Here is a 16,492-nt window from a genome sequence, read left to right as displayed (position 1 = left end):
AGGCCTCAGGGCAACATAGCAGGACCCTCCTACAACCCATTTAGAAGGATTACGGAAAGACCAAAGCGTTCTCTCCAGGCTGAGTGAAACCAACTTTCCCAGGATCGGATATGGCCTCAAATTATCCGAGGATGATTTCACTTGCTTCGTCAGGAATGTACAAAATCTAATCCAAAGTATCCAAGAAACAATTAGCAGGGCCCACCTTACGCCTTTACAATGGGCTGAACACTATGAAAGAGGTGTTTTAATAGACCCTTCTTCCTCAAGAGCAGAAACTAGAGAAGGTACTGATGTTGGACTTGTGGTCTCGAGCGAAGTCGGCGTCTAACTCATCGCAAAGGTGTTTTGTTGGGTTCAGGTTGCGAATCTGGGCAGATCAGTGCATTTGAAGAATGTTATCCTCCACAAGTCATTGCCTCACAAATACTGTTTTATGACAAGGTGCATTAACATGCTGATACCATCATCGTCTCCGAACTGTTCCTCTTCTATACACAGTAAATAAAGCTACAGATGTGTCCGTTAAGCGTTTTCTTAAGCGCGGTAAGGGGACCACACCCTAATTTCGAAAAACTCCACGTCATCCGTACTTCACTTTTGGCACCACATATGATGGAAGATAATGCTCTGCAGGCATTCACTAAACCTAAATCCTTCCATAGGACTGCAACACGGTAGAGCGTGTTTTATCACTCCAAATCATTCGTTTCCAGTCGATCACTGTCCAGTGCCGTTGTTCTGTGCACCATCTCAGGTGTCACATAGCCTTGAATACAGAAATGTGTTGTTTATGAGGAGTTGCCTGGTTCTTTTTAACTCCTTACGTACAGTCATTATGTTACAGGGTGACAATTATTGAACTATACGAAATAAAATTGTCATAATTTTTGAACGGTTTGTGTTAGGACGTTCAAACTCCGCGGTTGGCGGCGGAGCATGGTGGGAACTAGTACGCGCATTATGGCTTCGTTTAGCGACGACACGCACTTCCATTTGGATGGGTTTGTCAATAACCCAAATTGGCGCATTTGGGGAACTGAGAATACGCATTTCGCGATAGAAAAGTCTCTCCACCCTCAACGGGTGACTGTGTGGTGTGCAACGTCCAGCCAAGGAATAACCAGTGCGATATTTCTTGATGGCACGGTGACTGCCGAACGGTACGTGAGGGTTTTGGAACATGATTTCGTCACCGTTATCCAAAGTGACCCTAGCTTCGACAAGACGTGGTTCATGCAAGACAGAGCTCGACCCCCTCGAAGCAGCAGCTCGTGGAGGAGCACTTCGGGGATGGCTTTCTCCCTTTGAGGTACCTAGAGGCTACTGGCATGGACTCGACTGGCTGCCATATTCTCCAGATGTGAACACATGCGACTACTTTTTGGAGGGTACATTAAAAAAATAAGGTGTACAGCAGTAACCCAGAAACCATTGCTGAGCTCAAAACAGCCATCCAGCAGGTCATCGACATCCCCTTAGAAAAATTTTATAAATGACAGTGGTGGAAAACCTCTACGTTATTTGATTTTCAAACAGCTGAGCAAAACTGAACGTACTCAGACATTCACTAAACTGACACACAATATTTTTAGCGCATCGCAATCTGACTTTCAATAATCCCTACAAAAGAATGGCCCTGACTAACAATAACCTATACCTTTCATGAATCACTTACCTCACAAAAATCTTCGTAACTCAAACTACTGCAATACAGTGAGCGCCAATACTGCCAGCTGCATAAAAGATTCTAACTACTGAAGGCACTAACTACTGATCGGCATAGTTAGCAAATGAAAGATTTTGATATAGAGAACAAACAATGTATTTACCTTAATAATATTCAAACGTCATCATATATATATATATATATATATATATATATATATATATATATATATCAGTTCATGATATCCATGATTGCAAATTTACTCTTTCTGATGGACACACGTCCAGATCGTCCGCTCTCAAAATTCTGCCATCTCTCTCCTCACATCCACCACTGCTGGCGGCTCACCTCCAACTGCGCAACGCTACGCGCTGTTCACATCCAACTGCCCAACACTACAACAGCGAATATTACAACAATGCAAATCAGCCACAGACTTCACACAGCACAGTCAGTGATTTTCATACAGAGCGTTACGTGGCGTTACCAACATAGAAACCTAAACAGCCTACTTACAGATGTTCCGACGCTTCAGCGAGTCACGCAGAATTTCGCTATTCGTCGGCACCACATCATCGCCAATGATGGCAGGCATATCGAACATGTCATAACCTAAATCCGAATATCGGCAGTGACACTTACATGCTGAATAAAGTGCGTGCACGCCGTAATTTATAATTAATTTACGTTTTTTTCGTATAGTTCAATAGTTGTCACCCTGTGGATGGACTACTGGTAGCATTTTGGTACCTTCTATACTAGCGGGTCCGCCTCTCGTGACATCTAGTGATCCATTCCTCAGTACACAGGGTTGTACGGATACTTTTTATCAGACGGCGTATATTACATTTTTATTGTACGATCGGTGATTAAAGATTTATGAAATACCGGACATCATTGACACTAACACAAACAAAGTATATTCTTAGCCAGTCCTAGCGACATTGAGATACTTCAACTGCATGAACAGTGTCCAGTAATTAGAAAATAGTGCTGTACCGTTCGGAGTTAAACCAAGACAATAAGAACGACCAGGCTACAGAATATGAGATCAGCACAGAACCGTCGGGATTTATATGAAACCAAGCTCCTTGAAAGTGGCGTCTCACTATTGGGAACTAACTCTCAACTCGATTACGGCAGTAGTAGAGATATATACCACAATGAATTTGTCGACTTGATAAACATCTCTTTTCTCTCCAAAGCCGGATACATAGCACAAATATGGAGTATCACAATGGAAATGAGTAGAGCGAGTGCACATCTGGCTGTTGTGGGAAGGAGCACTTTTAAAGTATCTCGTGCTGTGTGCACATCAGTACCACAGGGAAGTAGTGATGGAGGAGAAGACTTTTTTTTCTGTTTTGAAAAATTGCTGCGCTTTTAATAGATGGGACAACTTCTACAATAGAAAGAGATACAGGACACTAATATGGACACATAAGAAAAGGTACCAACCCTATATTTTATTATTTAAGACCTTTGATATTTGGTGAGTGAATGTATAGTGTATAAAAGTCTCCAACTGATCATGTGCATCGAAGGTGATAGTTATTATGTATTCCGTTTAGGCTATGGCCAGTATTTTCTGGGGTGCAAAAAAGGTTTTCTTAATTATTAACTTTCCAACAGTATGAAAATCTCTCACATCAAATAGATGAAAAGCGACATGACGAGAGATCTGAATTCCAAATACATGTCATCAGCGGCTCCGTGGCTCCAGGAGCTCTTAAATAATAGAACGCAGTGTGTTCTCTCGACGGCTAGTGTTCACCAGAGACAAGGGTATCGTCAGGAGTGCCCCAGGACTCTAGGAAGAGTCAGGACGACTTAGACAAAATTTCCAGTTGGTTTGATGAATGGCAATTAGCCCTAAATGTGAAAAAATGTAAGTTAATGCGGATGAGCAGGTAGCATAAACCTGTAACCTTCGAATACAGTATCACAAGTGGTCTGCTTGACACAGTCAAGTCGTTTAACGATTCAAAGCGATATGAGGTGGAACGAGCACGTGAAAACTGTGGTAACGAAGGCAAATGGTCGACATCTGTTTATTGGGCGAATTTTGAGAAAGAGTGGTTCACCTGTAAAGGATACCGCATATAGGATGCTGGTGCGACCTATTCTTGGATATTGCTCGAGTGTTGGGGATCCGTACCAAGTCGGATTACAGGAAGACATCGAAGCAATTCAGAGGAGGACTGCTAATATTGTCACCGATAGGTTAGAACAAAACGTAAGTGTTACGGAGATGCTTCGGGAACTCAAATGGGAATCTCTGGAGGGAAGGTGGCGTTCTTTTCGGGAAACACTATTAAGAAAATTTAGAGGACCGTTATTTGAAGCTGACTGCCGAACGATTCTACTGCGGCCAGCATACAATGCACGTAAGGACCCCGAAGAAAAGATACGCGAAATTACGGTGGTCTGCGGAGTATCTGTGTAGACGTAGATGTAGATGTAGACCGGCCGTTCGAGATCCATTACTGGATAATGACCTCATCTAGACTTTTCCACGCATCACGGCCTTGAGCTATACGCACCCATGTTGTCGCTGATTGCTAGTTAATGTCTCCATACCAGCTATGATTATGTCGTCCGCCCTTACTTTACTTATCTCTTATAAACCAGCTAAGGTCTTCCTCCGTTCCTTTATCATCTATTCGCTCGACTATATATGCCCTGTCCACCTTCATTGGATTATAACTGCAGCTATAGCTAAGTCTTTCAACGTAGATTGTTCCCAGATTCATGTGCTTGTTTTATTGCCTCTCCAAATAAATCCCAGCACGATCACTCTGTCACTGCCTCAACAACTCTTTTCACTGCCTTAAGTCAAAACTGGGTAAAAGAATGAAAGGATCTCATGATCACATGGCACTAATAGCTGGAAGACCCAAAGGAAAAGGTTCAGCAGTTCAGTCAGAAAGGGTTTCCATCCTCCTCGTTAAATGGCTCCTTTCCTCGCTGTGTGCAAGTTCTGTTTTACGCGTGTGGGTGACTGTAATGGAGTGTGTATAGAGCGGAGCTATATTTGTGTGATGCTGAGAGAAGGGCGAGATTGAAACCCGGTGCAGCTACACATCCTGTTCCTCTCGAACAACACTTGCGGGACCATCGAGTTTAACATTCTCATACATCGAAAGAATGACCATCAATAGGCCATGCGCTCTTGCTCCGTGAGCCACTGCGGAGAGGTCCGGAGTATAATCCAGGATATAGGCACGAGGTCAATAAAAAAAAAAAAGTGGTTCAAATTGCTCTGAGCACTATGGGACTTAACTTCTGAGGTCATCAGTCCCCTAGAACTTAGAACTACTTAATCCTAAATAACCTAAGGACATCACACACATCCATGCCCGAGGCAGGATTCGAACCTGCGACCGTAGCGGTCGCGCGGTTCCAAAGTGTAGCGCCTAGAACCGCTCGGCCACCCCCGTCGACATGCGAGTTCAGCCGATCAGGAACAGTACACCAGCCTCTCCCCCCCCCCCCCCCCCCCCCGCCCTTACCGGTCAAATTTCATTTACCATCAGGATTCACACTGGTTACCTTCGAGGAGAGAGCTGACTCGCAGACTGCGTTATTGACTTTGACTACCCTCAGGCGAGGGTAATACACATTTATTGTAAACTCTCCTTCTCAGACACATCGGAAGCTCAGTTTTTAAAACGTTATTTAAATTATCTGAATCACGACAAGGCATTTTTGATGTTCGGATAATTTCTTTCTCTGTCCACCCACTTATTATCGTTAACTACTCTTGTGCTGGTTTTATGATTCCATGAATAATTTGTATTTTCCTTTCGATATCTTGGTTATACATGATGAGCCAAATCACCCGCCTAATAGCCTGTTGGTCCATCTCTGGATCGAAAGACAGCAGCGGCTCTGCGTGGCACGGATTCGGCAAGTTCTTGGTAGGTCCATGGAAGTATGTGGTACCAGGTGTCTAAGCACAGGTCACGCAATTCAAGTACATGAAGGGCCTGTGGTATGTCGCACCGAAACTGGCACCCGATAGCATCACAGACGTATTCCACGAGATTCAGATCAGGCGAATTTGTAGACCGAGACATCAATGTAAGTTTCCTTTCATGATCCTCAAACCACTGTAGTACTGACTGTTATCCTTCTGGAAGTTGCCGTAGCCACTGGCGGAAACATCAAGCATGGAAGGATGCAGATGGTCTGCAATAACGTTGACGTAGCCCATACATGTCATGGCGTATTGAATTACTATCTCACGTCCCGTGGAAGCCCAGGTGAATATTTCCACAGAGAATACTGCTCTTACCAGCCTGCGTCGGTACATGTTACGAGCAGCCGTTCGCTTTGAAGAAGCATGGTGGAACAAGAAACGTAGTACATTAGAGCAGATGTCACGTTTCTATCGATCCACTGTCCAGTCTTCCCCACTGAAATCGTAACTGACGATTTCGTTGAGGCAACATGAAAACACGCAAGGGTCGTCTGCTGCGGATCTGCAAGTTCGATAGTGTGTGGTGAACGGTGTGCTCAGAAATACCTGTGCCTGCATCAGCATTATACTCCGTCGTCATATCTGTCACAGATCACCGCCTACTCTCCTTTACGTAGTGGGTAAGCCTCTGGCGTCCACGTTCTCTTATGAGGCGTGGTCGTTGAACACCTTGTCGCCTGCCAGTGGTTTCACCGTCCTTCAACCGCTTTCCACAGATGCTCACCGCAGTAGCCCGCCAACAGTCGACCAGCTTCTCTGTTTCCGACATGTTCTCTCCCAGGCGCTGCGTCCTATCAATCTGCCGTTTGTCAAAATCACGTTAAGTCGGTGTGTCTCCTCATCTGGGACCCTTATCGTCACCAGAATGATTACCCATTCATCTCTGTGCGGCTTATGTACTTTCCTTACCGCGTCAAGTGTCTACTAAGCCAGATTTCCAGAACAGTGCTTTGCTCGCTCTTTCAAATACTGCACGAGCAGTTCAGTTCACTGACAGAAAAGGGAAGTTTTACACCACGAATACATTGACTGAACTCTATCGAATTCCTGATGCAGTATTTCCATGCCTGTGGAATATGTTGATGAATATTCATCTTAATGCTAGCTTATTTCCTTACAGAGAAAAGTCATTCCTATAGATGAAGAATGTTGTGCCTGCCTGATGTATTGTGTGTGTCTTAAATTAGTGGAGTTTTTCATCTGGAGACTGCGATCCAAGGACGTGCACGTACAGCTCCAGACTTTGAGAAACCTCGAATCATTGCCAGAACGGACACGGGAGCTTCTACCGACATATCGCACAAACAGTTGACTGTGGCCGCAGAATGGGTGGTGGCGAGATGGTATCGGTACAACACTGTGGCACGAGGAGCAGAATCGGTGGTGGCGAGATGGTCTCGGGACAACACTGTTGCACGAGGAACAGACGGATGTCCTTCCAGAATGACTGTAGCATCAGAAGATTGTTGGATTGATCAACTGGCTCCTGAAATCCGGGCAGAGATTACCGGCGCAGTGCCACTATTAACCACCGGGAACAGATTACGGGAAGTTGGGTTGAATCTCGAGTCGACAAGCGTCGTTTAGCGCTGACATCGTACTAGAAACAACAGGGAATCGCATCGTGTAGAGCCAGTGTAAACTGGACATTTTGTGGTGTTCAGCGATGAGTGTCACTTCTGTTTGTGGCGGTCAGATCGACGTCAACGTATCTATAGACGATCTACTGACGTCACAGGAGATACATATCTGTCCAACGCCTGTAATCAACCTGTCGGGAGCTACTAGTTCCAGCAACAGGACTGATTTGCTAATTATTGAAAGCAGTTCAAAATTTCGACTGTTCAACAGTATGTAGCACGAATTGTAAACCCTGTTGTTATACCCTTCATAATCAGGGTACTAAATGGCATATTCGAGCAGGATAATGCAAGACGCCACACTGAAGTTCACATTACAAACACATAAAGGAATGTATGCATTCTTGATCGGCCTCCCTAATCCCCTGTTTCATTTCCCACAGAAAATGTCTGGGATGTGACGGGAAGACGTTTTCTTTCGAATTAGTCTCCAGTCAGCAGTTTTCACGAACTGGCACAATACGTATTTCAGTTAGACCAAGAAATTTCTCAGGCTGCTTTCTTATATGGCACAACGAATACAAGAGCGTATTCGTGCGTGTGAGAATCACAACCCATACTGATGTTGATGATGGACATTAGTTCCGAATGCAACGAAAGTTTTCGCATTTAATTTATGCGACGAACATGTACACAAAGTTTGATAAATATCGGACTGGTGCATCATGGTGTAACACCAATTCCGCCAGTTTATAAGCACTACCACAATATTGTTTCGAAAATCAGCATTTGAAAGTGTTAGCTAGAAATATAGTTTGTTAGGAGTATAAGTGCAGATATTTCTGTTGATGTCTGAGGGCAGTGTATTGAACAATATTACATCAGTATTTACTCAATTTGCAGACTAATAATTATAGCTATTATGAATATTATGTTTTTAGATTGATTAGTATTTCCAAGTACGCATGGAATAAGTAAGCCATTAACATTTATTTTCCCCTGGCCAGCAGGTCAGGTATTGAAATGTGCGCACAAGGACACAAATCAGGTAGTCTATACCGTCAGGCGTAGTCCCCTTTGTAGTGTAGTTACAACCATTATGAAAACATCATGTAGTCAATTATGTGATGTGTTTGTGGGAAGACTATTATACACAGAGAAAAAACAACTAACACACTGAAATTGGCACATGTACTGTGACCATAATATTTGTACCTACACCATTAACACCCTGTATATATACAGGGTATTACAAAAAGGTACGGGCAAACTTTCAGGAAACATTCCTCACACACAAAGAAAGAAAATTTGTTATGTGGACAAGTGTCCGGAAACGCTTACTTTCCATGTTAGAGCTCATTTTATTACTTCTCTTCAAATCACATTAATCATGGAATGGAAACACACAGCAACAGAACATACCAGCGTGACTTGAAACACTTTGTTACAGGAAATGTTCAAAATATCCTCCGTTAGCTAGGATACATGCATCCACCCACCGTCGCATGGAATCCCTGATGCGCTGATGCAGCCCTGGAGAATGGCGTATTGTATCACAGCCGTCCACTATACGAGCACGAAAAGTCTCTACATTTGGTACCGGGGTTGCGTAGACAAGAGCTCTCAAATACCCCCATAAATGAAAGTCAAGAGGGTCGAGGTCAGGAGAGCGTGGAGGCCATGGAACTGGTCCGCCTCTACCAATCCATCGGTCACCGAATCTGTTGTTGAGAAGCGTACGAACACTTCGACTGAAATGTGCAGGAGCTCCATCGTCCATGAACCACATGTTGTGTCGTACTTGTAAAGGCACATGTTCTAGCAGCACAGGTAGAGTATCCCGTATGAAATCATGGCGGTGAATCGAGGAAGTACAGTACATACTGACGAAACTAAAATGAGCTCTAACATGGAAAGTAAGCGTTTCCGGACACATGTCCACATAACAGCTTTTCCTTATTTGTGTGTGAGGAATGTTTCCTGAAAGTTTGCCCGTACCTTTTTGTAACACCCTGTATAATACAATAGAAAGAATCTGGAAGAGGTACTGTACAATACTTGGACGCGTTTAGTAAGAGCAAAAAGTTTCATCTAAAGCAGGACTGGTCAAATAGCGCTATACGAGCACGAGCGCTCCGATCGCGCTCCTACGTAGGGCTCCGGGACAACACCGACACAAAGGTCGGTGTTGTCCGAGCGCAGCAGCGAGTGGGCTTGAGGGGCGAGCAGGTTGGTTGGTTGGTTGTTGTGGGTGAGGAGACCAGACAGCGAGGTCATCGGTCTCATCGGATTAGGGAAGGAAGTCGGCCGTGCCCTTCGAAAGGTTGGTTGGTTGGTTGGTTTGGGGTAGGAGACCAGACAGCGTGGTCTTCGGTCTCATCGGATTAGGGAAGGATGGGGAAGGAAGTCGGCCGTGCCCTTTCAGAGGAACCATCCCGGCATTTGCCTGGAGTGATTTAGGGAAATCACGGAAAACCTAAATCAGGATGGCCGGACGCGGGATTGAACCGTCGCCCTTCCGAATGCGAGTCCAGTGTCTAACCTCTGCGCCACCTCGCTCGGTGGGCGAGGATGAAGAGGACAACGGAGGCTGTAGCTGGACGCCGCTAGGGCTGGATAGTCGCCTCGTCAGTCACCAAGCAGCTTGTCGGCAGTACCGCTTGCGTTAAATAAGAGTTAAGTTCTGCATTAGAAATGCTATGGCGTCCATGCACTTGTCCAAAACAAAAAAAAGAGAAAAAAAATTGAGAAACCACTCGTTCCGTGCCAAATGGCAACTGCCTTACTGTTCGCATCGTTTAAACGACAAGCAAGGGGGTTAATACGCCATCTCACTATTATCAACTGGAAAAATATTCATTGTAACGTTATTGCAAAGATGATACGATGCATTTTCTTCTGAAGAAGAATGGCGAATGCTGGCTGAACTGAAGGTGGCCATTGCGGAACAGAGCAGAATTCAGCGTAAGTAAGTAAGTTATTGTTGACATCACAAACTATTTCAATTGATTAAGTGTCTTAATGTGAAGAGAGAATCATTTGGTACCGTAACCCATGTGGCGGACAATATTGATGCTACAAAACAAAAATTAATCAGCTTCAAGTTCGTGTCATGAAACATTTCTCGTAATTCAAGGGCAGTCATTTGCGCACCTGACATGACCAACACGTTTGAGCAGTTGAAATATTTCATCATGAGTTCTCAAAGAGATTCCAAGGCATTGCACGACTAAAGTCGGATTTCGATTTATTTGTGAGCCCACTTTCGCTTTTTGCTGCTAATGTACTCTTTCCTTCTGACCTGAGATGATAGACATTCAGACCTGGCTCAATAATCTGTTAGTCCAGTACAGGAATTAACAAGACTTTTATACAATGTTACTCCAAGATCAATATGCGTTTGACTGTATCACGAACCCTACATTACATATTCTAAAATCGAAATGTTTATAAGTTTATAAACGTGATAACACAATGTTAAATGCCTGTATGTAATGCTTTTTGTAGTTCTGCTCAAGTTATTAGCACAATCTAATGTGTGTATTTAATCAAGTAAAAAAAGTTATTCCTTGGAGAGAAAAACAAAAAAATTAAAATAGGCAGATGTGATAAACTCCTGTTTATAAAAGTATGCTGCAGTATTCGCCTCTTAGAAGTTGCTGCACTGTGTTGCAAACACGTCATCCTAAGTTTTCCACAAGTGTAGCCTTCAGCATACAGCTGTCTCAATCACAGCTGCTCGGAACAGCGCAGTGGTGGGGGAAGCCGGAGTGCTCAGAAAACTGCACTTCACTCAGGCTCACAAATATTGGCCAGGCCTGATCTAATGTACTTTAATTCTGAACTCTAGAGAGAGAATAGCTAAAAAATAGTGTAATGTCTCTTAACCATTATGTGTCTGGAAAGCAAATTCAATACTGCAAAGGCGGGCAGGAAAATCGTGGCTCTGGAGAAAACAGAGATGAAGTCAAAATGCTGGCAATTAGTTTATTGCTGCAAGAAGCAATATTACCCCCTCTGGAACCAAGATCGCTAACGCACAGTTATGCGGTAGCATTCGACTCGAAGCTATGCTGCTTCAAGTACTGGTGGTGGAAAATTTTCACTGGTAGTGTTCACTGGTAGTCCCCAGCAAGGGGAGGACAGGTAGTGACGGAAAGTTACTGATTTCCAGCCTTTGCACCAATGTCCATCTGCTCATCTTCTCTCATTCCATGAGTATGGGTCTACTGCAGGAAGCAACAGCACATAAGACAGTAACGGCAACGACCGAGAACGCAGACTGCCAAAGGCGAAGAATTTTCTGGCTGGCTCTGAGCACTATGGGACTTAACATCTCAGGTCATCAGTCCCCTAGAACTTAGAACTACTTAAACCTAACTAACCTAAGGACATCACACACATCTATGCCAGAGGCACGATTCGAACCTGCGGCCGTAGCGGTCGCGCGGTTCCAGACTGAAGCGCCTAGAACCGCTCGGCCACCAATGACCGGCGAAGAATTTTCTCACCGGTGTCAGGCATCTGGTCCAGTCAGGGGGCAAAAACGGAGAGAGAGAGGGATCTGTGACTCTCGGCTTGGAGGGGAGTATATGTTGTGGTAAATTCTTTGTTTAGAAAGATTATAAGTGAGCAGAAAACATGGGAAGTGAAAACGTATAAAAAAGTTATAGGTGAGTAAAGGAGATTGTGCCAAACACTTGACTGAAGGTGAGATAATGTGTGATACAGTATATTCAGAGCACAGAAAAATTTTGAAGGACGTTTCCGAACCAGTCGATCAGCTGACGACCTGCACAAAGACGACAGAGTCCTGAAGAAAACTAGAGGTGTGACAAGCTGCGCAGTAGCGAGCGTCAGGGGGAGTATGTTAGCTACTACAGCATCCGCCACATGCATGCACATACCAGAGCCGTTGTCATGTGCGGAAACCGTAGCTCTATGTATGTCGCCTGTGCGCGGGATTTATCTCGATATTTCTCCAATTAATTTGTCGGCGGCGGCGGCGGTGGCGGCGGCGGCGGCGGCGCGCGTGGGCGGCGGTGCAGTGCGGCGCTGTGGGTGCGGGTAGCGCGCCCACGCAGTCCGCCAGTCGATACTCGCACCCTGCAGCGTGGGCGACGGTGGGCGGCGCCGGGCCGCGGCCGCCCGGGGCGGGACTGCGCGGACGGGCCACGCCCACCGCCCCCGCCCAGTCGCGCAGCGCACCGCCCACCGCCGGGGCTCGCCCCTCGCTCCTGCCCAAAATAACGCCCCCGCGGCGCTGCGTGACGCACCCCTCACCCCCTCCAAGGCCGTGGCCGGGGCGTTTGCAAATTCACAAGGACATCCGCAGCCTCGGGCAGGGTCCACAGCGCTGCGGTGCGGGGACCTAGAGCACTGGCAGTCAGTGCTTCACTTTTTTGTAATCAAATACTGTTCAATATTTTCAAATTCCTACACTGAACGAATTTTACCTTGCTCTAGAAAAATTAACATAGTACGTATCTATAGATAAAAGCAGATCACAGATGACACCTTTATTCTTTGATCATAAAATGAATAAAAAATGTCTGGCATATTCTCAACGAGTCTTCACTACTATACTAGTAATTAGTTCCAAGCTCACCGCACAAAATACTGGTGGCATCCCTCCCTCATAAAAGAGCACTCTGGTCGCTTTGGGGCACTATACATTGTGCAGGACTGGTACGAGGGTATCACGTAACCCATTCGCTGCTGTCGACAATGTAGCGGCGTATATGTGATACTCGGTTGTACAGAATCAGCGCAGTAATATCGGCCGACAAGGAGCTGTGACATAATGGAAGAAAGAAGTTGTAGTGTTTGCAAGTGCCTATGACCAAAGAGTGAATGAAATTTCCCGATTTGTTGGTGTGTCAATGCGGACTCTCCTTTGTGCCTACAGGGGATGATATATTACTCGCTGCCACGTAACACGGCGTAAGAACAACTGTCGCAAAACGGCCCTCTGAGGCAGGGACTGGAGAAGAAAGTCACCCCTTGTCAGTTACAGTTCCTGCTTTCGGTGAATGCAGGATCATCTCAGCCAGTTTTAGAGCGAAGTTCGAGCATAGAACTGTATGAAGTGGACATTTGGAATCGGGTATGTCGAGAAAGTCGATTGCTCACAGCGCCACATAAAGCCACAGGTCTACAGTTGGCCAAACTGCACAGAAATTAGTACCCTGACAGGAGGCGTGTAATGTGGTGCGACGAGTCGCAATTTTGCCTCTTTCTAAATGATGCAAAACGTCCAGTGCACCGATCCACTTTTTGAAGATAGTTCAAGGCAGAGGTAGTCCTGTGGTGTTTTAGCAGTAATCTTAGTAACATTTCTTGATCTCACTCATTCAGTTCGTCGTGAACATTAACCAGAATATTTATTTGAAAATTACCTGTAACCATTTTTCCTAGATCTTCATGATGAACTTGTTGTGAACACTCCCATCTTTCAAGATGACAAAGCTGTGTTCATACCGCTGTAAGCATACGTTCTTGGTTTGAGAAACATTCAGGCACCCGGTCGCACCCCTGCTTGTTCGCTCAATCATCCGATCTTAACGCCACAGGAAACGTCTGGAACCATTTGGAACAGTGGGTGAAATTTATCAGTCAACATAGAGATCAAAAATGGTTCAAATGGCTCTGAGCACTATGGGACTTAACTTCTCAGGTCATCAGTCCCCTTAAACCTAACGACATCACACACATCCATGCCCGAGGCAGGATTCGAACCTGCGACCGTAGCGGTCGCCCGGTTCCAGACTGTCGCGCCTAGAACAGCTCGGCCACTTCGGCCGGCCATAGAGATCACTTATAATTAACAGTGAATGGCTTCGGCTAAGTATGGAAAGCCTGAGGAAATCGCGGACTTTCTTTATTACCGAACTAAAACTCCGCTTGAACAGGCCTTGGAAGGCCCAACGGTACCGATTGGCCGCCGTGTCATCCTCAGACCACTGGCATCACTGGATGCGGGTATGGAGGGGCACGTGGTCAGCACACCGCTCTCCCGGACATATGTCAGTTTAAGAGACCGAAGCCACTGTTTCTCAATCAAGTAGCTCCTCAGTTTGCCTCACAAGGGCTGAGTGCACCCCGTTTGCCAATAGCATTCGGCAGACCTGATGGTCACCCATCCAAGTGCTAGCCCAGCCCGGCAGCGCTTAACTTCAGTGATCTAACGGGAACCGGTGTTACCACTGCGGCCGGCCCGTTTTTATTACCGAACTGGCACCATTATCAAGACTAGAGGTGATGCCGTACGGTATTAGCGTGATTTCTCCTGTAGCTGACTAATGCTTTGTCCAGTGTACTTATTATTGCAGTTGCTATTCCCGTTTAAGTCTTCCACCATAATGTATTGCGCTACACGTTTACTGCAACATTCTACAGTTTCTATTGACTATGTTTATAATCTGCGTCACAGTTCATCAATTAATTATGCTTCTAGTTCGAGAGTGAGCACACATAAACATCAGCCGTGACATTGTTAAAGGAATTATTTCGGCACACATCTGGTGTCATGTATAGATATTGCACACTGAGATACACACAAGCAGGGTGCATGGGGAACAACACCATCTCGCCAGTAACCAAAATTCAGGCTGTAGGCTATAAGATGGATGAGAAATGATAGCTTTATCGTCCGCCAACGAGAATAAAATAGAAATACTTGCAACACTTACTTCATCCCACTTTCCCACACCTAACATGGCAACAGTGCTGGCACTCTGCTCTACTGAAAAGTGAGATGTTTGAGTGTTTTTCTATTCATTTTGGCCAATAATACATGTGTACTAGAACGTACAGTAGCTCATTCAGAGACGGAACTTCTTCCTCGTCCCGAACACCCCAAGGTGGTGTCGCTCCGACCACGCTGACTTCTGTATCGTGTGGCTAACAATTATGAGGTTTCCTCATGCCAGTCACACAGTATAGCACAAAAGGAGTGGTAAGCTGGAATGCAGTACATTATATTTGCCAATATAATCCCATCTGGTGATCAAGGGCAATTGGAACCTACAGATGAAAGGGGAATGAAGTTGGGTTGGGAAGTGGGGATGTATGAGTGGACGATGGAACAGAAAGAAGCGAGAGTCCATCAGTAAGCTGGGAGAGAGAGCCTTCATCTAAGGAAAGGAAATAGGAAACAGGACTGCAGCTGGTAGGGAAGATGCCAGTGCAGATTTCTGCATCGGGAAGAGGAGCTGCCTCGAGATAGGATATGAAGAGTTGGAAGTGGAGAGAGGGTGGAAGTGTTGGTATAGATGCTGTAGCAGCCGCCCAGGGTTCGACAGAACTGGGGAGGTAACTAGGCTATGATCTTACAGTATGTGGAATGTATAGGATTTATGGATATGTTCGAGGAATTCGAGAAGAAGGCGGAATTTTATCAACTGGTGCAGGATGCATGTAGGAGAGGTAAGATGGATACAAAAAGCGCGATGGAATTTAAGGAGTGTTAAAATATTGTGGATACAGAGATCCAGACTATATCTACAGTGTCAAAGGTGTAGATGCGGTAGACAAAGCTTTTAGAGCTGTAGAGGATTGTGGATAGGTCTAATCACATGGATGGCTCATTAAAAGTTTTACTTATTTTAGTCTGTTATGGGCTTTTTGTAAGATGGTTAATAGCTAGGAGCCTCGTGTTTGCAGTCGAGGGTTAGTCCTAGATATTTTACAGTGGTAGTAAGATGGAATGGGCATGTTAAGAGGATGCATGGGCTGAGACTCCCCAAAATTATGGAAGAACTAAAGATGAATGGGAAAAGACCTAGAGGGCGCCCAAGAACACGGTGGAAAATGGGAGTGAGAATATCTGTAGAAAGGAGAGTGTGACCTGGCAGCAAGTGGAGGAAGAAAAGTGGTGGGAGGACCGAGCCAAATGGAGAGGACTCATCAGCACCCAGACCCGGCAGTAGCTGGAGCGGGATTCAGATATAGATAGAGTAAGATGGATAGAATGGTTATGGATGGCGAGATGAAAGTGAGGGTGATGGAATCGATAGAAAGCGCAACCTATTATTACCTGGGTTTTGACATGATTTATTTTAGGTACCAGAGGTTACACAGTGACATAGAACTATGGAGATGGATTTGGAGGAATCACTGAGAAGCTCAGAATGTTGGGACAAGGGCAAGGAAGACACTGTCTTTGATATGCTGTACCAAATGCATCGACCGGGTAGCTAGGACACATCATTTGTATAGGGGAGATAGAGAAGTGGTGTGGAAGTGGTCCTTGGGCTACTC

The sequence above is a fragment of the Schistocerca americana genome, chromosome 3 (assembly GCF_021461395.2).
Source record: "Schistocerca americana isolate TAMUIC-IGC-003095 chromosome 3, iqSchAmer2.1, whole genome shotgun sequence".
NCBI classification, from domain to species: Eukaryota; Metazoa; Arthropoda; class Insecta; order Orthoptera; family Acrididae; genus Schistocerca; species Schistocerca americana.
Note: the sequence above shows the minus strand (reverse complement) of the source record.